The sequence below is a fragment of the Camelus dromedarius genome, chromosome 19 (genome assembly GCF_036321535.1).
Source record: "Camelus dromedarius isolate mCamDro1 chromosome 19, mCamDro1.pat, whole genome shotgun sequence".
Classification (NCBI taxonomy): domain Eukaryota; kingdom Metazoa; phylum Chordata; class Mammalia; order Artiodactyla; family Camelidae; genus Camelus; species Camelus dromedarius.
The window spans coordinates 8,259,609-8,283,772 of NC_087454.1; the positions used below are offsets into that span (position 1 = coordinate 8,259,609).

Consider the following 24,164-nt stretch of genomic DNA (forward strand, 5'->3'; position numbering starts at 1 on the left):
GTTTCTTTTCATGTATATCTGGGTCTTCCTTTGCAAAACAGAGCTCTGAGCGTAGGAAACTTGACTTCTAATTCCCACCTCTGTCACTGGCTGCCTTGGGTCTGTATGAGGAGAGGAATAACTATCCCGTGCCCACTTTAGAGGGACACGTGGATAGATAGCTACGGAGTATTTTGCAAGTTATTCTTAGGGTGCAGTGTCAGTCTAATGTCACCCAGTTTAATATAGTAATGGTATCTACTATTGTTAGTGCAATGCTGGAGGCAGGCAGAAGGGACAAGAGGTTTCCTTCGGTGAGTACGGGTGAGGGAATGCAGCAGGGAGAAAAGAGGTCAGACCAGGAAAAACCAAAAGCAGGTGACCAGCGTCAGCCTTGTTCCCCTAGACTGTAACTGCCCTTTTCGGGTATTTCCCATATTCAGCAACAAGTCTCCACTGTCTGGGACAAGCCTGGGAGTCCAGAGCCCCTGCTGCAGAGAGTTCATCCCAGCTTTCACATGGAAAAAGCAAACAGGTTGGAGTTTTTTATGTCAGTCATTTCATGATGCATTAAGTGTTGTGCTCATTTATGCCACTTAAGTTTCTCGAAGATCTTCTCATTCCTGGGTCAATTCTATTTTAACATACTTGTCCCTCAATATATATCATCCGGACAGAGATGAGAGATGCTGAGAAAGGAAAATTGGAACAGACTAAAATGATTCTTAGTTCCTTCACCTCAAGCCAATGCTGGCTTCAAAATATCCATATAGATGGGCCATAAGGATTTCCACATGGTTGATAGTAGAGGCTGCGTTTTAGACATTGAGGTGTTTGCATAGCAAGCATGCAGTTTTCAGTTGGATACTATGCTTATTTGAGGTGGCTGGAGGAGGGTTTATGATCGTCAAGGGCAGGGGAGGGGATTGGCTAAAGACGCCTCGATCCAACCTACCCCTTTTTGGCATTTCACAGAACTTAGATATTGTGACTAGAGTAATAAACATTCTAGCTTTTGGATTTGATTTGCACAGGTGTGATAAATCTTCACGAGGCTTTTCAACTGATGATGCAATCTGTCATTTGCAAATCCATTCACTGATTTATTTAATCTACAGACAGTCACCCTAAATGAAAATCAAAGAAGCTGCTACAGTTACATCTTGAGATGTTACGTCTTGAGAAATCCCTGCTAACTCAGCATTTGTATTTAAGAGGTCCTCTGCCCAAGAAGAATCAAGCCAAAGAGAGATAAAAATACACTGCAAAAATGCAGCCACTCCCCTGAAGTTTCAAGAAAGGTTAATTGTCATTGTCTGGTGTTTGGAGTGTCTCTCCCTCCACTCCGGGGGAGGGGAAAGGAGGAGGGGAGACAGATGAGGGGTCAGGGAGTGTGATTTTCTGATCAGAACGCAAACAGCACAGTTTGAATTATATAATGGAGCTGCTGTGAGTCAGGTGACAGGCTCACTGAGTAATTCCCTGCAGAAGGAAACAAACTGCATGTTAAAAAGCTCAACAAATACTCTTAAAAAAAGAAAGAAAGAAAGAAAGAAAAACAAACAAAAAAAAGCAAAGCCCAGGCCGTGAGTTCCAGACTTCCAAGCTGCAGTTTCCTCTGAATTCTCTCCAGGCTGAAACAGCTGGGCTGGCTGGCTGAGTCCCAAGGACTCACAGAGGCTGCGGAGAGCCCAGTGCAGGTCGGGGGTCTGGTCTGGATCACCGGGTTACTTTCTGTTTCATTTCGAAATGTTCCCTGCTTCTGAAACTGGTTACCTCCAATGTCAAGGAAAGCACAGGACTCCTTGGAGACTCCAGCAAGGCTTTTAAGAGCCAGGGCTTTGTGAAGGTAAGAAGCTATCGCGTCCTAGCGGCTGGGGGCTGCCGCCCCGGGAGTGGACTGGGTGCGAGCAGGGAACGCCAGGAGGAGTCTGCCTACTTGTTCTGGGATCTGAACCAGGCTGGAGAAACTCTCTGTGGAAGGGTTTTAAGGTTAGAAAAGGGATAAGATGGACCCTTCCTGCGTGAATGGGTGGCCACTCAGTCCGTGGTGAGTTGGATCCGTCTGCAACCCCTGTCTGATCTTTTCCCCTCCCTGGTTCCATCCCCGGGAGGAATTGGTCGTAGTCAGGGAATTGGCACCGGCTGGCCCGGGGCTGGGAAGGAAGGAGAAGGGGCTGCCTGGCACCGAGAGGCTGTCTGGGCGTGTGTAGCATGTGTATTTCAGAGCCTGACACTTGAGGAGACTGTTGCTCAGTCTAGAAACGCACAGCTTCTTTTGGAGAGCCAGCGAGCAGAGGTAGAGGACAATACACGTGTGAGCAAAGAGCTTTGGGAAATCTGTGAGGTAGGCATTTGAGTCTTAAATAATTTCATTGCTTTTTGTGTGTTTGTTAGTTGGATCTTGTAGTGGCTTTACGTTTTGTTCAGTTTAGGGAATTTTCTCTTTTCGGAGCTGCCAATATGAGTTGGTTTGGTCTTTCAGTCCTCGGACTTGGTTCGCTGGATGTCTTGGAACCCCCTGGTGCTGTTGTAGATGCCTGGAAGTCAGAGATCGGTTAGGAAGCCGTGCTGTTTTTCAGATCGGGGAGATTCACTTGCAAATCTCCCTGCAATGGAGACTTGCCGGGAGTCTTGGATGCTTGCTGAGGCAGCCAGCACTTAGGAATCTCAGGAAGTTTCTGACTTAAAGAGACAGGAAAAGACCTTGTCGTTTATCTGTTTTACATGTAGTAGTTAGTACCTGCAAATCCCAAACTTCCAGTTCATCCCTACCCCCACCTACTGGGAACTGTATTCAATATCTTGTAGTAACCTATACTGAAAAAGAATATATACGTGTGTGAATCACCATGCTGTACACCGGAGACTAACACAACATTGTAAATTGACTATATTTCAAAAAATAAAAATAAAAATAAGGGGGAAAAAAGAGGTAGGAAAGGAGAAATCCACCTGGCATAGGCAATTGTTAATTTGGGGAAGGTGGGTGCTGGGAGCTGTTATCAAGGATCAGGGAGAAAGATGACTGGCAAAATAAAAGAGTTAGTAAAGGAGTAGATTTGGGGGCATCCTGTCTCAGGCTGTGCCATTTTGAGGTTTGCAGCGTGGATATAAAAATCAATAAGACAACCAATGACAGCTCACGGGGCATGAATAAGAATTGCTACAATGGAGTCTTTTTTTTTTTCCCACTGACTCCTAGAGACCCTGAGAACCAGAAAAGACCTGAGTCTGGAAGAGTTCATTTCTAATAGCTATTCCTTCTGGCCACATGAGGTCCTGTAAACAAAATATGGTGATGTTAGAACCAAAGGGAAAATGTGCTTAGAATGATGCCTACAAGACATTTTCAAGTTTCTGCTGCCCTTCCCCCCTTCCCCATCCTGCTCCCAGTTTTGGGCAAATTATATAATTTGAATGTGTCTAATATTAACAACTCTTTAGAGTGATACAGTTATCACTGCAAGAGGATATTCGGGTGCTAGAATAAAAATGATCTTGAATCAGTGGCTCTTAAATCTTTGAGACCATGGACCACATTGGGAAATTGAAATGACTTAGGTGATGATGAATTTCTAGAGTCATCTCTCTGTTGTGGCCCTAACACCCCCATCTTCTGATGCTGAACAAATAAAACTAAACAATGACAACAAACCCAGAGCATGGCATAATGAGGTTTCTAATTAAAGCCCACTTTTGAAATATCAATGGGAAAATATTATAAATATTCATAATATAAGAAAACAGCTCATCAAGCATCTTGTGCAAGCCATGGTGGTCCCTCAAGAAAGTACTGCTTAAATAATTTATGTCAGCACAGTGAGTTCCTTTTATCCAGATTTGCATGGGTTGCAACTTGCTGGAAACCTGCATTTCTGCACTTCAGTAATAAAATGAGGATGGAAATTCATAAGGATGACCTTCAGACACCACAAGAAATCATCATTGCCTTCCAGCTCACAGATCAGAACACGATGCTCTGAATAGTTTGAGTGCATTTTCTTGCTAATTCTCTAAAATTTGGCAATCTGCCTAAATTGTGGTGCCCCCATTTTTCACACCAAGAACCAGGACTTGTGTTCTTACAAAGGACTGTTGTGTTACTTTCAGTGTGAGGGACAGTCTGGGAAATGCAGTTCAGATGCCAAGTTGTAGTTCAGATGTCCATTTCTGGGACAGTTCAACACTTTATGGGATAGCTGGTCAGAAGGTGTGCAATAGGGTAGCTCTGGAAAATTCAACCCTCATAGAAATATAGATGCTTTTGTTAAAAGCATACTTTTTTTGTGTTCAGACTGACTTGGGTTTGCATTCCAACTCTGCCACCTATTCAGTGACTGACATTGGGCAAGTTTCTTGGCCTCTCTAAGGCTGTTTCTTCCTCTGTAAAATTGGATAGTGACAGTACTTGCCTTGGAGGTTGCATGGGAGTAAATAAAATAATATGTGACTAGAACAGCACCTAGGACAGTATGTGGAACTGTTAGCACCTAACAGACAGTGTCTGCTGTTACGACTGTTATCATTGAGGGTACCTTTTAATATGCCAGAGATAAAGAATATATTGTACAACCTTAGATCAAGGTTCATGAGCGTCAGACTGTTCTGGAATTAAGTCATTGGCCTGTCTGTTCCTCTATATAAGGAGACATCGCTATCCCCATGTTTTGCACAGAAGAATCCGTTGAACTGGCTTAAGGCACACAGGACATCAGTGGCAGAACCAGAGAGGGAAGATTTGCCTTCAGACTCTGTACCCTGCCCCTGGATCTCACCACTCCTGATGGTACTGTGGAGGGTCCACATCGGGGGTGGTCCAACAAGGGCAGAGTAGCTCCTGTCTCTGAAGAGCCTCTGACACCTTCGCAGGGGTGTAGTTTGGTGCCACAGGCTTGCCTTCCCCTGCTTCAGCCCTACTATTAGCTGTGGCTCTGCCTTTCTTTCCTCCTGGACTTGCTGGGTGGAGGACCCTTACAGGTGTTGACTACTTGGCTGGCTCATACCAATGGGTGGTGGTGACCGTGAACGCCCAATTCCAAGTCTCCACTGGAATAGCTCAAGTGGTAGAGCAAATGCCTAGCATACACGAGGTTCTGGGTTCAATCCCCAGTACTGCCTCTAAAAATAAATAAACAAATAAACCTAATTACTCCTCCCCCAAAATAGAAAAAAATTTAAACTAAAAAAAAAAAACCTTAAAAAAAGCAGCTCTCCAAGTCTCTCCTGGGGACAACACAGAATCTGCTACCTTTGTCTAGCCCCTTCTTTCTTTTTTTTTTTAAATTGAAAAACATGAAAAATTATTTAATGACAGTACTCTTGAAATTGCATGAAAGACTGTGTTTCTATTTTCTCTTCGCAGACTTCTAACATAGGGATTTAATGCCTCCCATAAAGCAAACTCCCCATTATATACTGTGAAGTCCAAAGAGAGTCACATAATTAATCTGAAGGGTAAAGATGTCAAAAGCCCTTTACTTTTACATCTCATGCGTATTCAGTTTCTTGTAAAATTCAGAATCCACTGGTACAAGGAAGGGGTTAAAAGAAGTGATTTCATGAAAGGTCTTCCAGGTATAGCCTGGGCTTCCCTAGGAAACTAACTAAATAAAAACCCTGACTTGGGATTGGTCATAAAATGGCAGAGTGGAGAATAGTGTAGGATGACTTCTTCTAAAAAATCTACCACAAAAGGCAACACCAAAGTCTAAAATTAATAGAAACAGAAAAAAAAAAAACGAACAGAATTACAGAAAAATAAGATGCTAGATTCAAAAATAACAACAAAAAACCCCCCAAATTTTGACATGTAAAAACACCCCACACTTGGAAATATTATAATGCTAAGGAAAAGAGGGAGGTGGTGGAACATGGGAGAAATAGCAGAGAGAATGGGATTGAAAGACCTGGTTATAAGTTCAGTTCTATACCCCGGGTAAATCATTCAGTTGAATCTATCTCTTCTTTTATAAAATTATAAAAATAATTCCTGCCCCTACACCCAAGGCTACTGACAGGAACAGATGAGCTGAGGAACAGGTATCAAGACTGGAGAGGTGACCAGTATTCCTCTTGTCCACACTGGGAACTTGAACTCCACCTGAGTCTATCAGGCAGGTGTTAGTAACTGTATAGAATTAAAGAAATTTGACCAAAAAAAGAATATGTATGTTATAAAGAAACAGAATTTTCTTCTTAATAACGCAGAAGAAGAAATAGCTGATGAATAACCATTAACTTTTATATTTGTCTGCCAGGGCTTCCATAACAAAATACCACTAGCTGGGTGGCTTAAACAACAGAAGTTTATCTTCTCACAGCTCTGGGGGCTGGAAGTCCAAGATCAAGATGTTGGCAGAGTTGATTTCTGCTGAGGCCTCTCTCCTTGGCTTGAGAATAGCCACCTTCTCCCTGTGTCCTCATATGGCCTTTCCTCCGTGTGTGCACAGCCCCGTGTCTTTTCCTCTTCCCGTAAGGACACCAATCCTATTGGATTTGGACCCCACCCCACAGGACCTCATTTAATTTTGATTACCTCTTTCTAGGCCCTATCTCCAAATATAGTCACATTCAGAGGTACTGGGTGGGTTAGGGCTTCAACATACGAATTTGGGGAAAATACTATTCATCCTATGACATCTCTAGTTAAAAGGTATATCCTTGGTCTAGGAATTTATAAAAGAAAATGTTATCTCTAGAGAGGAAAATGGTATCTCCAAATTGCTGTAGGGAGACCATGCCATGGAAGGTAGCCTGATAGATGTGGCCCAAGATTCAAGAGAAACTTGCCTTCCTGGCATATTTCAACTAAGAGGGAAAGTGAGGACCTTGTGTTTTTCACTTCCACCTGGCATTCTGTCAGAGAACTAGCAGACTGTCCCCAGCAAGGTCACATCTCTATGGTGACAGCTGTTCTTGGAGGAGGGATTTAATGTTGTTTGAGATTAGAGGCTCCTTTGAGATCAAAAGGATTATGGCATTTCATGGGCTAGTTTCCCACATCCTCTCAATATTCTGTCTCTTAAAGGAAGATTAAGATTGGTTCCATCATCTGGGTTCCTGCTGTGTTTGGTGTGGTCATGCATACTTTTCACTATTTCCTCAGTCAGTCCCTAACTTTCCCAGTTCCCATTCACTGTGAACCATGCTATTCAGCGACATGGTAACCTGAAGTACACACACACACGTACTCATGTGCACACACACACCTTTATTTATTCCTGAAACAGAATTTGTGATTAGAGAGGAAGATGATTTGTACGTGATATTTACACATTGCTTTCTTTCTAAATTTCAGATCTTTGATTTCAGGGAAGGAGATAGGGGGCCCAGCTCACAGCTGAGATGTCCCCACACATATGGCAAGTGAGGAAGGGAACTGATGCCTATTTGAAGTTCACAGGCATGAAAAGGCTTGAAGGAGAAAGTGATGACAGGGATTCCCAGGTGGATATGGATAAGGAGGGGTGTGCCCCCTGCCTTCCCCTCCCCTCCCCAATCTCAGCTGCCCCTGTAGGTGGACCATTTACACGCGCTGGTCCAGCACATCCGAGATCCCTGTTAGCAGTGTGGGTGCTAGATCCACACAGGACATGTGGGAAAATCATGCAAACAAGGCACACACCTTGATTTTCCTTTTTAAACAACTGATGATGGTGAAAAAAATATACTGGGAGCAACAAAGAAGCACGTATTTAGTAACTTGTGAAATACTCCCATGGTATCCTTTTTCCTTAAAAATAAAAGGTGCTTGCATTGCCCAGGAGGAAAGAGTCAGTTCCCCAAGGTCATGATCATACCTCCTGATCCTTTCTGGTGCTGTGTCAGCACAAACAAGAAAACACTTCATCACTAGTACACACTTTTCCCTTTCTACCAGGATCCGTTCTGGCGGCAGGGGAAGGAACAGGCTTGTGCACTAGGTCAGTTTGCCCAGCCTTCAGCCTGTTGGGACGCAGTGCTCTCCCCAAGTGGCAAGCGCTCCTGTGTGGGTTACTGGGAAGGGGCTGTTGAAAGGAGCCATGGTGTAATTCAGAGTATTTCAGTGCCGGCATTATTTAGCCCTGATTTTAAGGTTCAGGACTTGCCAGGGAAAGGACCTAAAGGCTAAAGAGAATAAGGGGCACAGACTCAGGAATAAGCCATCAAACTTTAAGGAGACCAGTATTGGTTCTCTTTGGCTTTCCTATAAATTAGGAACACAAATTAGGAACTCTTATTTAAGTTGGTTTGTTAATATACAGCATTTCTCAAATGAAAATGTGTTTGATAAAAGCACAAAATAAAAAATAACTACCTTGGAGTTTTTGTTGTTGCTGTTAATTGTATTTAATCAGTAAGCACTGTCTACTGAACCTAACGCAAGGTGTTATGCACAGAGTTTTTCAGGATAAAAAAAGAGATGAATCCAATTTGCCCATATTTCTTTAGAGAAATAAAACTGTCCATAAAAGAGTTAACAAAGTATAGAGAATGACAGCTTCATGAGAATGGAAAAAAAAAATGGTTATTGAGGTTGAGAAGAGGGAAATATTAATTCCAGCTAGAAAAGGCTTTGGAAATGTTTCTAACAAGAGTCTCGAGGGCTGAATATTTCTGTATGACGGGTGAAGAGGTAGAGGGGGGAGGGATCTAAGTAGGGGGAGGCAGGGTACATTCCCAGCAGAGGAGAGGAACTAAGCAGGAAGCAAAACCATAGAGGAAGGCACACCTGAATTGTAGGTGAGGCAAGGTGGCCAGGCCAGTTCTGCTGGGGGAAGAGGGTGAAGAAGGCAACCAGTTGCAGAAACACTGGAAAGCACTTGAGTATCAAGTGGAGAATGACATGGTCAGAGCTTAAAACTATGTGTAGGGTGGGGTGAATAGAGAGGGATGGTGAGTGCATCCATCAGTTACACCGCTGTTCGAGCAGCGGAGGACATAATAGTGGTTAACAGTAATGATAACGGTCATAAACAGCTCTCACTTATTGAGTGCTCCATACTTGCTGAGCATTTTCTTTAGATTACCTCCTTTCATCTGCTCAGCAAACCTCAAAGCAGGTATGAATACAGCCAGTCCTCATTAGGTGCAGACACTGTATTTGCAAATGCTCTTACTTGCTTACATTTATTTGTAACCCCAAACCAATGCTCATGGTGCTTTCACAGTCATCTGTGGACATGTGCAGAGTTGCCCCGTGTGTACTTTCCCAGTGAAATTAAGGAAGGTGATGCTCTGTCTTCTTGTTTCAGCTCATACTATAAATGGGTGTCATCCTTGTAGTCTATTTAGTCTCACGTTTTTCACTTTTTTTTTTTTTTTTTTTTTTGCTTTTTGTTGGCAATCTTGCTGTTTAAGATGGTCCCCAGGTGTGGTGCTGATGTGCGGTCTAGTGTTCCTAAGCATAGGAAGGCTGTATTGTGCTTAATGGAGAAGATCTGTGAGTTAGGCATGCTTTCATAGTGCTGTTGGCCATGAGTTCAAGGTTAATGGATCAACAATGTATTCTAAATAAGCTGCCTTTAAACAGAAGCACACATAAGACAAGGAATAAATTGATCAATTGTTGAAAACATTGTGGCCAGAGGCTCACAGGAACCTAACCATTTCCCCTAAGAACATGGTTCAGTGTTCACTAATTCAGTATTCACAGTGACTTCATAGAACAAGGCTACTGTGAATATCAAGAATGTACTGGTAATCTCCTTTTCACAGAGAAGTAAACTGGGATTTGGAGAGATAAGGACCTTGCCTGAGGCCACACAGCAGTCGCAAACCCAGTATACCTGATAGGAATGTCATAATGTGATATATACATTTGTAATGACATAACAAGGGCCTGGACCAGGTGGGAGCAATGAAGGATGGAGGGGACAAGGTAAATTACAAATGGTTTAAGAAGTAGAATCGACAGGATTTGGCCACTGATTGCACTGGGAGGGCAAAGAGGAAGGAGAGGTCCAAGAGGAGTCTGAAGTCTGGCGGAGGTGATAACCTCTTGGAATCAGGAGGGCCTGAGAAAGGAAGGCTGCAGGGAGGTTATGCAGCAAGGTCAACTGCGATTAGGAACTGGGGCTTGAGAACATAAATGCCAGTTATTTTTGGAGCAGTCGCTATATTCCAGGTACTGTTAAGAGCCTTTAGCTTAATGATCTCATTTAATCCTCACAACAGCCCCACGAAACAGGGACTATTCATGCCCATTTTACAGATGAGACGAGTGAAGCTCAAAGAAGTAAAGTAAGGTGCTTAAGGACACCCTGCTTATAGACAACAGAACAGGGAATTCAAACCCAGGCAGAGTGACCCTAGAGGTTGTAATAAACAGAGAGAAATTCTGGAGTTTAAGATCTTGGAAGAAGAGAAGCATTAGTGTTAATACTACCCTATCTTGTTCTCTAGTTTCTTCTTTTTAATTTTGTTTTTTCCAATATTCTCTCTTTACACTGCATATTTCCTACTTTCATGTTTTTACTCAAATTCTTCTCTTCTACAATAATACTATTCTTCTCTTCTAGCTTTTAGGTTTCTTTCTTTTTCTTTTTTAGTGTTGCAAAGGTGTAAAGTGATTTGGTTGCTGCAGAAATTGGACACCTTACATTTTATATTATGTTGTATTGTTAAAAACGTTTGAACATTTTAAGGTTTCCTAAAATGTAATACATGTTACTTAAGAAGAATTATTCTCTGAGTATTACTCAGCCATAAATAAAGAATGAAATAGTGCCATCTGTAACAACATGGGTAGATCTAGAGGGTATTATGCTAAGTGAAATAAGTCAGACAGAGAAAAACAAATATCCTATGATTTCACTTATATGTGGGATCTAAAAAACAAGACAAATGAACAAACAGAACAAAACAGAAGACTCATAGACACAGAAAACAAACTGGTGGTTACCAGAGGGGCAGGGCATAGGGTGATGAGTGAACTAGGTAAGGGAGATTAAGAGGTGCAAACTTCCAGTTACAAAATAAGTGAGTCATGGAGGTGAAGTGTACAGCATGGGGAATATAGTCAGTGAGTTTGTAATAATTTTGCATGGTGACATGTGGTAACTAGGCTTAGCATGGTGATTATTTTGTAATGTATAAAAATACTCAATCATTATGTTGTATACCTGAAGCTAATATAATATTATAAGTCAATTATTTTCCATTTAAAAAAGAAGAATTATTCTTCTAATTTTTCTTGCATTTCACATTAGTAGTATTATGGTTTATTTACAGGTGTTCCCATCAATAGAGGAAACATGATTATGCTATTTGTATATGAGATTTGGATAACGTGGCATAAAATGACATGGTCCTTGTTTTGCTTTTCATCTTGGATATCAATTACCTTTGAACTTTTTTAAAAGATATAAAGTGTCCCATTAAGTTTCCCAAATCTGTATCACTGAGACTTATTTGCCCATGTCCCTGGGATATTAAGAAATTATATATTCCCCCAACATTTAGGTGTAAGTGTTGTTTTCACAGCACTCCTAGTAGGACTGTGCCTGGGGATGGAATGAGTTCCCAAAACAGAGGGTGTTTCATCTAAAAAGTGCCAGAGCCATTTATTACATTCAAAAACATGTTAACAGTGGATAATAGGGGAAAAACTCCTGTCAGAATCTTTGGTTCCTTCTTTCTTTCTCATATGCCACCCCCCCAAGATGTCCGGAAGCTGAACATTGTTTCTGGCCACACGGAAGGTGCTCTCCGGAGCTGTGAACTCCACAAAAACGCTTCTGCCCACAGAGCTCAAAGGCCAGAGGTTGCAAGAACAGTTAGCTTGAAATCTCTGTAGTTAAGTGGGAAGGAGTTCACCTACAAGGGAGTTTCTATTCTTTGAAATGACCCAAGTCTGAAACCTTCCCTTTGTAAGTTAAAAAGAAACCTCTTGAACTGCTCTGAAACCAGAAGGGAGAGTTTCAGTGCTGCTGGCAACTGGACTATACACTCAGTCAACTGTGACGCTTAGGTGAGTAAATTCTGCATTTGTACAGAGACCTGGTAATTTAGGAACAAAGGCAAAGACAAAGAAACCTTAAGGAATCTTTGTCCTCTTCTTCAGCAGCCGTGGCATGAAAGGGAACTGGGGAAAATGAAGCCATGTTTGAGTCAACAAACACTTGAAACCATCCTTCAAATATTCTGGACAGAATAAATTCCAAAGTGTGTTTTGCCAAACCCAGGGGAAATTAGCTCCATATGTTTCTGATTTATTTATAGTTTAATCATCAAAATATTGCTTTGCAAGGACTGGTTATATCCAAGAAACCTTTTATGAGCCATTTTAAAACATTATCTTGGAAACAGGAAGCCCTCTTTTGCCAAGAGCTAACAGATGCCTGCACAGAGGTTTTGGATCTGGTTGTGGCGGCAGAGCCCTGGGTCCTGAGATTTCCAAGTCTGGCAGAGCCAATTTCATACTGCCTTTGGGGAATCTGTGGTGTGTGTGTTGGTCTCCACTCACTAGAATTATAGAAATCCTTCGGGGAGGATAACCCAAGGGGAGGGTGACCACTGGCTTCCATGATTCTCACTCAAACTCATTCTCTTTCATGAGATTTTATATCCCTCTCACCATAGTTTGTTTGCTAACTGGTAATTCAGGAGATAACTCCTCTACCGAAATTTTAATGGTAACATCCTAGCCCTTACAAACCTAAGGTGGAATTTCATAAATGAGCTTAGAAAACAGCGGCTTCAAAGGAGCCACTGACTCCAGGAATAGGAAAAAAATTTTTTTCTCTTTGTTTTTGAGTTTTTTAAAAAAATAAACTAAAACTCTCAGAATTTTTTTTAAAAGTCTCCTAAAATGGCTTTAAATAAAATAATGTTCGTGCTGCTTTCTCTCTCATTGGTCTTCATCGGTGGTTTTTAAAGTAAGTTTCCTGATCAGTTTCACCCGGGGAAATTGTTAGACATGGAAAATCTCCGAGCCCACCTCACACCTACTGCTCCCAGTGATTCTCAAACTATACATACATCAGAATCACTGACAGTCTTATTAAAATATGTGTTGCTAAGCTCCACCCCTAGAGTTTCTGATCGGGCAGGTCTGGGTGTGACCCGAGAGCTTGTATTTCTAACCAGTTCCCAGGTGATGCTGCTGTCCTGGTCCTCCTGCTTGGAGACCCGTTACCCTACCTTCTTTCCAGTTCTCATCACTGGCTGGCAGCTGAGTGGCAGGGAGATGGGCATTAAAGCACAGGTGTAAGTGGAGCCCGTTCCTCTAATGGTTCCTCTAATGGTTACTTGTGTCTCGATTTTACAAGGATGCCATCTTTCAAAATTCCTATGGATCATTATTCATGTCCAAAGAAATGAAATAGTTTACAGAATTATTAGAATGATTATGTAACTCTGGGGCCTCTACAAAGAATTAGTTTAGGAAATGGGAGTACCACGAAGCCAGTGTATATAGAACGCCTATGATTTTTAGAGACTTTCATGAATTAGACTATCTGCAGGCTTTACAATTATATAAAAGTAGGAACTAATTCATCTGATGACATGAGTGTTTTCTGTCATTAAAATGTAAGAGGACTTTTGTTGCATGAATTCTTGCTTAAGGAATATTGGGTATATAATGGAGAAAATGTCTTTAATAAGAATTGTAAGTTGATCCTGATGGACTGTACTGATCTTCAGGCAGATCATGAGGCTGGAGCTCAATGAAGGCATTTCTTCAGAGAGGTCTGCTGGTGCACTGCTTTGTGATGATCTGACAGCACAAAGAGCTTATAAAACCTTTAAAAAAAAAAGTGGTTCTCGAACTTTCAAATGCATTAGAATCACCTGTTAATTTTGTCAGTAGTAGCTGCTGATTCAGCAGGTCTCGAGTAAGGCTCAAGGTACTTCATTTCTGAGTCCCCCAGGAGATGATGTTGGTCCACGATCCACACTGGGAGAAGCAAGGTTCTAGAATAGTAGTCCACGACCTTGGGAAGCCTTTACAAAAGTTCTAAGTCAAATGTTCAGGGTAGGGCTTGGGCATAGGTATTGTTAAAGCACCCCAGGTGAACCTAATATGCAGCCAGCATTGAGAAGCTCTGACCTGGAAAAGCAGAGTTAATATTTCTAGGCAGCTTCTCTCAAAGTCAGATGTCTCGCCCCAGTATTTGGTGAGTATTAGATTGCAGTGAATTCATACTTCTGTAAAAAGAGCCTTAAGTGCCTATTTCTATGTTGCTGATAAAAGAAAGAGCCAGATGCTTTAGATTCCTGACCTGCTGACTGCAGAGTTGAAATTCAGCTGTGAAAATTTAGCACCCTGTTTCGTATTCTCTCCTCTACAGAGAACCTCCCTATTTACTCTTATAGGTGAGCTACAGATAGAATTATGGGTACAGCCAACATTGACGTGCCAACAAAAGATGATTAAAATGCTCAAGTACTTAGACACATATTTGAGAACTCAGAACCCTACACACACACACACACACACACACACACAATGAAGAGAAAAATTCGCTTTAACAATGTCAAACTGTTTCAATCCACTTGTCTCCAGCATAAAATAAATGTAATCTTAGTTCTGTGGAACATCTGATTGTGCTTATAACTGCATCCCAGTGGACCTTTTTGGATGAGTCACTTGCAAAGTGCACCCATAAGTAGCTGAATGTGCTGTCTGTGGTTGAATAATTAAATGTTGTACACTTAAACATTAGAGAATGCCTGCCAAATACAATTATTCCAGTTGTAGCCAAGTTGAAGTTGAACTTCTCTCTCCCCCAATAATTAGCCAACAGTTGCAGTTACTTCTTAAGGTCTCTGCTCATTTCTGGTAATGAAACTATGGCAAGACAGGGAAAAAAATGTATCCCTGTTTACTCTGGTAGATGGATACAGACCCACTTTGTCTAATAACTGTATCAAGTTATCTAAACATTAAACCCCAAAGAAGGGGACTTTAGTGCCCAGCATATTTTAGAAGTTAGATTAATCCGTCCAAAAGCCATCTCCTCCCACCCCATTTTTTTGCCAGTGGTATTATGATGACAGGCTGTAAGGAATTAAGATTTTGGATGACATATAAATGTTCCTCATTTTATGCTATGGGTAGTTCATGGGCATGAATCTGAGACTGACAAAAGTAATCAGCATTGCAGAAGTTGTCTTCTTACCCATGTCTCCATGAATTGAAACTGTACCGTAATGATGGTAGTAGGACGGACACGGCCAGTACGGTCATGAGGGGTGCTTCTTGGTCTTCAGTGCAGCCCGCCCACTGTTTTGAGCTCCTGTGTGCTCTGCCCTGGCCGTTGGAGTGGACTTAGTGCACTCATGTAGCAGCGTGAGCAACACAAACCAGCCAGCGTGGGAGGACATAGTTGGGATCCCTTCCCTTTGTTTCTTCTCTGATTTCATCTTCTCCCAGTGCCAGCCTGGAGCTCCTAAATTTCCAGGGCCTGGAACTCATCTCTTGGCCTCTTTGCACATCGTACTTTACTTTTGTCCTCATCAGCACTTAGACATCAGATTTCCTCACAGATTTAGGCTTGGCTGCCCTGTGGCTGTCCACATCCCCTACTGCTTTCAGTCAGAAACTTCCTGTCCAAACTCATCCCCAAGGAACCCATTCCCACCGTGACGACGTTAGCCAGGCCCACCCAGCAACTATACAGAAGACCACCTAGAAGCCTGGGGTGAGCAAAGTGAAATGGATCTGGCCCTCAGATTCCTGAAGACACCAGCGTGGGGAGGAGGGGAGAGAGAGGGGGCTGGGAACCACTCTACATGCACTTGGGAGCTGATGCCCTCTCCAGGGACTTTGTGTCCGTCTATGTTCACCCCTGGAACCCTGGGTCCTCTCACCACAGAGACGAGAGTTTGGGAGTAGGGATTGGGGAGGAAGAGTGAGGAGGGGAGCATCTAAAGTGGTACATTCTTGAAAAATCATAATTTGAAAATGCACCCTTTAAGTGCCAGTTCCCTGTAATCCTGAAAGTTCTGACCAATAAAACCCACTCCCCTTCAGGAATACTTTCAGGTAGATCCTGTTTGTCGTTTTTGAAAAAAGCTAGTGTAGAATTTTGAAGTGATAGCCAGTAAGCTCATGGGTGTCAGTTTGCTTAAATAGTGAAATTTTCTTCTAGAAGCAAGGGCAAACCACATCTGGAATCCGTTTGAGGGAACCCAGGTTAGTGGTTGTGCAGGTCTAGTGTGAGACTCAGGAGCGATGGTAGATGGGCATTTGTTTTCCTTTTAGGATGTTGGAAATGTTCAAAACTTAGATTCTGGTGATGGTTGTACAACTCTGTAAATATACTAAAATTCATCGAATTGTACAATTAAAATGCGTGGATTTTAGGGTGTGTAAATTATGTCTGAATAATGCTGTTAAAATAAAAAGGCATCTCAGAAACCCTGCTAAGGAGTTTGGATGTTTTCCCGGTTGAGGCAGGAAGGTACTGATGATGTAGACTCATGCACCTGCATTTTAGAAAGCACCCCCCTGGGATGGCGCACCCCTTGCTGTGCAAGGCTGGGGTGAGGTCGAGAACTGGCCTCCGCTGAGCATCTGCTGTGTGATAAACACTGTGTAGACACCTGCTACACATCCTCTCGTTTAAGCCTCACAGCAGCATACTGGTACCTTTACTCTCGCTGGATGATTTATTGCTGTTGCTATAGAGATGTAATTCTACCAGATCTGAAATACAGACAACCACTGCTTTACCTGTGAGACAGTTCTCATAGGTAGGCTCAGGGAGGTTAAGTGACTTGCCCCAAAGCACAAGGCAGTAAGTGGCAGAGCCAGGAGAACTCAAGGGACGTCTGACTGAGCTAAGGCTCTGCTCTTTCTGCTCCACCCCGCTGCCCTGAGATTGGGCAAATCTGTGTGCCCAGCCTGGGCTTAAACCACTTGGTAGGTTGCTCAGCATTAATACTCTGACATGCCCTTGTATTAGTTTTCTGTTGCTATTATATTAACAAATGACCACAAATTTAGTGGCGTAGAACAACACGGATTTATTCTTCCCAATTCTGGAGGTCAGAAGACCAAAAGCAGTCTCACTGGGATAAAGGCAGCGGTGGTTCTTTCTCGAGGCTCTAGGGTAGAATCCGTTTCCTTGCCTTTTCCAGCTTCTGGAGGCCACCCGCGTTCCTTGGCTCTGGTTCTTTCTTTGCAATGGGATTCCTGTAACTTCTGCTCCTGTCAGCACATCTCCTTCCTCTCTGACCTGACCCTCCTGCCTCCCTCTTAGAAGGACCCCTGTGACTACATTGGTCTATCTGGATAATCCAGGGTAATCTCTTCATCTCAAGAGCCCGAATTTAATCACACCTGCAGAGTCCCTTCTACCCTGTAAGGTAACATAGTCACAGGTTGGGGGACCAGAATGTGGACATCACTGGGGAGGGGCATTACTCTACCCAGCACACCCCTGCTCTAGAAATCTATGTTTGAAAGGAGTCTCTGAATAAATGTAATCGTCCATATTTTGTCCTTGAACGTAAACTCAAAAGTTTCTGTTTAGTCATAAGAACCAAAATGAAGACTTAAATAATGCTAATTATTGGTCTCCAGTTTGTCTCTTGAGACTTTAGAGGAATAAAATAAAGAGAAAAAAAGCTTGATGAGGTGCCATCACGAATACTACTTTCCTTTGAAGGTGTCATTTTTAGTTGATAAATTACAGGGTTACTTTAGTATGTCAAGCCCGCAGAGAGATTTCATGCCAGAGGAATGTGGATGTTTGGACAAATGAGAACAAACACACATGTCAAATAATGTTTATGTTGCTCATAAACTGTTTCAAGACATGCTTTCTCTTCCACACTGTCATTTAAGGTGACTGTGTGCTTCATAAGACATTGTTTAAATAGGACAGGGTCTTTTTTTTTTTTTTTTAAGTTCTGTGGTGTATAGGTGTCTGTTTCCCTCTAGGTTTACATCCTACAGCAACAGCTGAAGTTGTCAAAGTCAAGGGCCAAACAGAAGATAAAGAGCAAAACCAGAGGCCGTGAGATGGCCTTGACTTTGCTGACCAAAAGCACAGTATAGAGAAAGACTTACCTGTTACTATCCAAGGCTCTGGGGCTCTGAGGGGTTGTTCTTGCAAAGGTGGGAAACCTTACCACATTTTGAAATGCACATTCAGAATACTGAACGCTAAGAGTTCGGGAGTTGACGAGGATGGAGGTGATCCTTTAATGAAGATTTTCCTGTGTGCTTCCATCTCTCCTTGACAGGAGTAATAATACCTTTCTCTATAACTGCTGCCGCCTTCACAGAATAGGTCCTCCTCTTAATTTTTTATTCTCTTACAGTCAGCGTACCACCATGGACCTTTCCTGTTCTTCAGTTCAAACCCCATGACATGCATCTGCTAAAAGCAGTGTTTCAGTTCAAACATGTCCTGGGTCCTTAACCAGGTTTAAGTTCTACTCTCCAAGTAGAATCCTGGGAGACTCAAGGTATTTGCTCTTTGCCATTAACTGCTTATGTGACCTCGGGGTCAGCCTGTCTGGTTTCGGTTTTTCCATGAAAATCAAACCTGTCAGGATTGTCTAATAGGACTGTGAGGTGCCTATCAGTTCCAAGATCTTATAAGCTCAGAACATTTAGTGGTTATGGGAGCCGTGTGTTGGATCTTGGTTCGGGGTATCCAAGAGGTTGACCCAGAGATAAGATTTGGAGTACAAGTAGTTTATTTGGGAGGTGCACTCAGGAAGGACTGACAGATTTGGGGAAGAAAGACCAAAAAGACAAGGAAGGCAGTAGGTTTCCTTTTAAACTTGCCAAGAATGTTCCAGAGATTACAAGCTCTTGTTCTGCAGGGTTTAGCAGTGTGTACATGTTGCCTTCATGGCGGGCACGGGCAAGAGAATAAACTGTATCTAAATGTCAGAATCCTGACCCGAGTGAAAAGTGTTAGTAAATTATGGATACTCTATATTATTTGCATAGAAATACTCTTAAAACGCCGTGCTGCAAAAATCTGCCATAAAATTTTCTCTCCTTACCCAGGCAATCACATTAAAGCACTACCATGCTGTGACATTTTAACTAACAAGGAACTCATTTTTAATTGCTTGGTGTAGAAGGCTCAGCTTGGCCAAGAGCCTTCCCTAATGCAGAGCCAGTGCTCTGTGTAAAATGGGCCAGTTGGTTCTATGATCATCCGTTGCTCTTTTAAAAGTTTCAGCATTCAGATAAGCTCTTAGAAATATGGGGGTAGGAGGAATGGGATAATTCAATTCATTCTCCTCCTTCTAAACTTTATTCTTGAGAACCCGACTTGCCAACATCTATGAAAAATAGAAGAGGCCTTAATCAATCACTAGGGGAGGAGGTGATGGAAGAGGAAGGAGACAGCTGGCCAAGGAACTTCAAGCTTCAATCATTCTGTATTTCAGGACATGAGAGCAGGATTGCTGACTGTTAGACTTCCTTTGAGAGGCGGTATGCGAATGGCATATTGAATATTCTGATAAAGCCAAGTATAGGTGTAACTCCTTTAGGAAACAGTCTGGTAAAAAGTGAAGCTCCTTGGGTGAATATTAAATAAGATTTGACTTACATGCAACTTAGATTCTTAGAATAAGAGCAGACCTTCTAGAGTGTCAAATTCAACCCTCATTTGACTCAAGAAGAAACCAAGGTCTTGAAAGGTTCAGAGATTTGTCCTCCAGGACTACAGAGTTTATGAATTCAAGTATTCTCATACTCCATCCAGTGTTCTTTCTACCCCACCACATGGCCACACATCTCCTCCCCCACCCCCCAGTTCATTTAGACAATGAAACACCTGAATTGAAAGGACCGCACTGTAGGATCTCTTTCTTGCAGCTTATCCCTACATGTAATAGATTCACACACAACCCCCCAGAAAGTTACGAAGTTGCCCTTGGCTTTACCGTGATAAACGTAAACCTTTGAACACCTCCTGCTGAATGAGGTCTGCGAGGATTTGTGTTGTGGGGTTTGTTTAACACCGAGAACAAAATCCTTGACTGTTAACGCAGGGCAGAGGTGGGAGGAACGCGCCCCTGATGGAGAAAGGGGCTGTTTTCACAGGAACAGTCTTTTCTAGACCTTGTCCCCGTTTGATCTTCACTTTGAGCGAAGTGACCCTCACTTTGATCTCCATGACATACCACAGAACATTTAGTTTAAAAAAAAAGGCCACATTTCTGTGTTGTCTGTCCAGCTTCTCTCAGCTTCTCTGTCCCTGACCCGCTCCAACGTCATTGTCATCTAACCTCTCTGAACCTCAGTCTCCTAATGTCTGAATAATCTTCTTGGCAGGGGTGTATCTTATTTTAGAAGGGTCTTTCTAAGAAAAAATACAAAAATGTCTGACTTTGGAAATTTAGGAAGTACCATGTCCCTGTGAAGGTACTGCTAGGTACGCACCCCCACCAGGGCCTTGGAAAGGGACTGTGCCTAATTTAAGTGTCATAACCTTCACGATAGATCTGTCCGTGTGTCCCAGTGTCCTCCACAGTGTTCTTTTTATCCCAAGAAATCTGGCCCGTATCCTTTCTGGTGAGGTTGACAGCAGCGGCTCTGGCTGGTCCCCTGCCTGCCTTGAGTCTACTCCATGGGTCCATCTTCCACTGGCTCCCCAAGTAAGTGCTCAAAATCTGAATCTAATCATGTTTCCCTCTCGTGTAAATTTTCCCTGATTCCCCATCATCTTAAGGAGAAGCCCAAACTCCATAAAGGCATCCAAGGCCCCCAGGAAGGAGCCAGTCCTTGCTCCTCCAGTGTTTTCTCTTGCCAGCCCTGCCTCCACACTCCAGCCAGCCACGCTGTCTGCTGTTTCTGAAGGAGGTTGGGCTCTCCTGCCTACATGGCTGCCGTGTCCTGCACCTGCACCTTCTCCCCCGTGTCTGCCTGGCATACCCCTCTTTTTTGACTCTGCTCCCAAATCATCTGATGGTGAAGCCTCTCCAGGATCCCCAATAAAAATGTCCCCTCCTTCCCTCACTGTGCTCACCTTTGCATGCCTGGGCCTTAACTCCCGGGACACTTTATTGCTCCGATGAGTTACTCACCTCTTCCCCTACAAAGCTGGAGGACAGTCTTATATGTTTTCGCAACATTGGAGCATAGTTGTCGTGGAATATGTTCAGTAAAGTCCACACAACATTAACTCTTTAATCACCACAGCAGTATCAGGGCTTAAGGGAAATACGTGTTTGACAACGTTTCAGAATGAAATAGAGGAACTCATGAGATAGGAGGGTCAGGTTGACTCTGAGTTACTTTAATGCCAGGATCATCGTCTTAGATTTTCATTGGAATATTCCTAGTAACCCTCAAGCCTGGCCCACCATTTCCGGTGCATCTTTACGGCAGGGATAATGAGGCCAATTAGTGAAAAGAGGATGGGGATGCTCCTAGCCCACTGAAAAAGCCATTATCAACGCCGTTTTCTGAAATGTAGCTCTAATTCAGGAAGGGAAATCAAATGCAATGCTTTGTGGAAGAAGTTGAAGAAGAGCGTGGTCCTGGAGACCTCTCAGCTAAAATGTGAGGCCAGATGTCCCCTCCCCTCCCCACCTCCAGCCCAGCCACTGAGCACATTGTCCCTGAGGGACCAGGGGCCACCATGGCCAGAGACTTGTATTTCTCTTTCTTCAGGTGGAGGAAGAGGGAGGGTTAGTCCTGCTTTATTTTTGCCACTTGAGAAATTCCACCTGGGTCCTAGTTTCTCCCTTTGCATGGATTCCTTCTAATCATGATTATAATCATTAAATTTGTTTCTGAATCTATGAATTGCCTCTCTCAAGGCAGCGATGCTGTGCTGGGCACTGAGCTAAGGATGCAGCGCTGCTAGTGGAGATTACCTTCAGGAGTTCACTGTGCAAATGTGCTTAAGAGAGCAAAGTTATCAAAGTCTAGGGGGCCCTCCAGAGCTCAGCTCGGCAGTTGGCAGTGGAGGGAGACCCCACCCACCCACCTGCCCAAAGACCAGCAGTGTGTCCAGCCTGCGTACACCTGCACGCATTCCTTGCTCCTATTGTGCTGTCCTGGCATAATTTGGGTACCACTGTGAGCCTCGCACACAGACATTATTGTTTTGAGAAACATTCCCTTTCTATGTTTGTGCATGGAGGAGCTCCAAGACAGTGAGTTTTCCTTTCAAGTAAATGACTCTCACCAAAAAACAAAACAAGACAAAACAAATACAACAAATGTTAGTGTGCACTCTGGGAATTCTGGAAGGCACTATGGGTCTCTCCAAAACAAAATCGGTGATGAAAGTTCTCCCATCTTTAGCTGTCAGATGCTTGCTAAATAACACAGCTGATCTGGAATGGCTGATTTAAGACTTCTCATTCCGAGGATGGCCCTCCAAATGGTTCTTTTCTGTTTGCATAGGAATGAAATCATTTTCACAGTTAGCATGATTTATTAGCCACGAGTAGAGAGAATTCTCTTCACCATAGATAGAAATGTTCAATCAACTGCTGGTAAAACGATAACATAATTATGATATCCTGGTCAAATTACGGAGAGTTGTTTTGTGTCATAGCAAAAGGAGAGCGAGGTAAGTCCTTGATGTAACAGAGTTTCTTATCTACAGTGTGAAAACGCTGGGGACTTGAAAAGCTTTCAGAAAAAAATCATAAATTGGATGGGTGTGTGTGTGCGCCCACAACAAATGCTAGGAGAGTTTATCATTTTGCCTCTTTCACTCTCTTTGCTCCTACCCATCCATCCCTCCAGGGGCCTTAAAATGACCGGGCTGAGAGGATGATTCATTATTTCCCACCCCTCGCTCTTCCCCCCACCCCAGTACCTCCTGGCAGCAGAGCCAGCAGTGTCAGATACATCCACAGAAGTACCGTTATGTGCTCCAAAAAGGGGCATGTGCTTTGTGCCGGGCGACCTCTCTGCTTCTGCTCCCACCTTGCTCCATGCTTGGAGTATCCCTTTGCTCTCTCCCACGGTTGCTGATCCAGGTTTACGTGCTGCTCCTTCAAGCCAGATGCTTTTCCCTCTAGTAACAGTTGGTTTGGGTCTTTCTTATAATGCTAATCATAGTCATTCTTTGCATTGTTGTTATTCTGCTATTTGCTTTATCATTTTTTTAAATTGAAGTACAGTCAATTACAATGTGTCAATTTCTGGTGTACAGCCCAATGTCCCAGTCATGCATATACATACATGTATTTGTTTTCATATTATCATTTTAATACAGTAAGTTCTGGAAGGGAATGAGCTCTCCTTGTTTGGGCTCTGCTACCAGGACAGCAGGTGCAGTGCCTGGCACTTAGCTAGTAGTGCCCCATAAACATTGGATTGAGTGCATAGGAGTTAGGGATTGAAATTGCGGTGGGTTTGGGTTCACCATTTCGGAGTCCCAAGCAGAATGACTTCTCTGTGTGGTTGTGGCAGAGATGGTAGGATGAAGTGGGCAGGTTTTTAAAACAATGCCCACTGCATGTCTGTGAAAACTATTTGAGACTCCCATCTCCTAAGTCATATATAAATTCTTCTTACTGTTTCCTAGACACATGGGTGCAGACCAAAGATAATGATGGCCACAAGATAGTCTAACTGTTATTTATATGCCTTTATACAATCTTTTCTTAGTCTTATTTTAATTTTTTAGAAATTCCCATGTAGGACTGAATCTGCCTACACAATTTCTTTAAAATTAAACTTGTGCATCAGTATTCATAGCTCCACCTACTCTTCCTTCCATTTTTGAGCTGTATGCAGGTTATACAGATGTCTGGGGATGTGCTACCATTCTGTTTGACATAAACCTGGCCAGCTTCCCCCAAGTTTACTGGTAGGAATGCTCACCAAACAGGGTTACAAATCAGAAGTCCTTACCAGGCAAAAAGATTGTGAACAAGTAGGGGAAACAAATATGTCACCAACTAAATCATATAAGGCAGGATGAAGTAAATGCTAAATAAAGCAAAATATATTTGTAATTTTTCTGATTCAAAGGGGAGATGGCATTTCCATGGGGGTCTTGATGGTTATGAAAAATTTGGATGAATGGAGAAGTAGGGGGTAGGAAGGCCATTCCAGGCAGAAGAAATTACAGAAGTAAAACTGGACTCTTGAAAGTGCATGGTGTGGACTGGAAAACAAAAGAGACTCACGTTAACTAGAGCGTAGGATTTCTAAGGAGATATGTTTAGCGTTTAGATTTAAAACTTAACAGTTTGAGGCCACATGGTCAAGAGCGTTGGCCCTTTAGGTAATGGACAGCCTTTGCAGGTAT

At 42.9% G+C, this 24,164-nt stretch overlaps 1 protein-coding gene across 4 annotated transcripts in view; it reads left to right on the forward strand.

Moving 5' to 3' along the window:
* The window catches only part of PHACTR1 (phosphatase and actin regulator 1), a 442,313-nt gene that overhangs the window by 189,888 nt on the left and 228,261 nt on the right, over window positions 1–24,164 (forward strand). Inside the window, exon 1 of one of the 4 annotated variants that reach the window (XM_031435189.2) lies at window positions 1,614–1,828. The exons of 2 other annotated variants lie outside the window; for them this stretch is intronic. The gene's annotated coding sequence lies outside the window, so the exon portion shown is untranslated. Of the gene's footprint in view, window positions 1–1,613; window positions 1,829–2,074; window positions 2,327–24,164 lie in introns of those variants that run through there. One more of the 4 variants, XM_031435190.2, reaches the window with a different exon arrangement.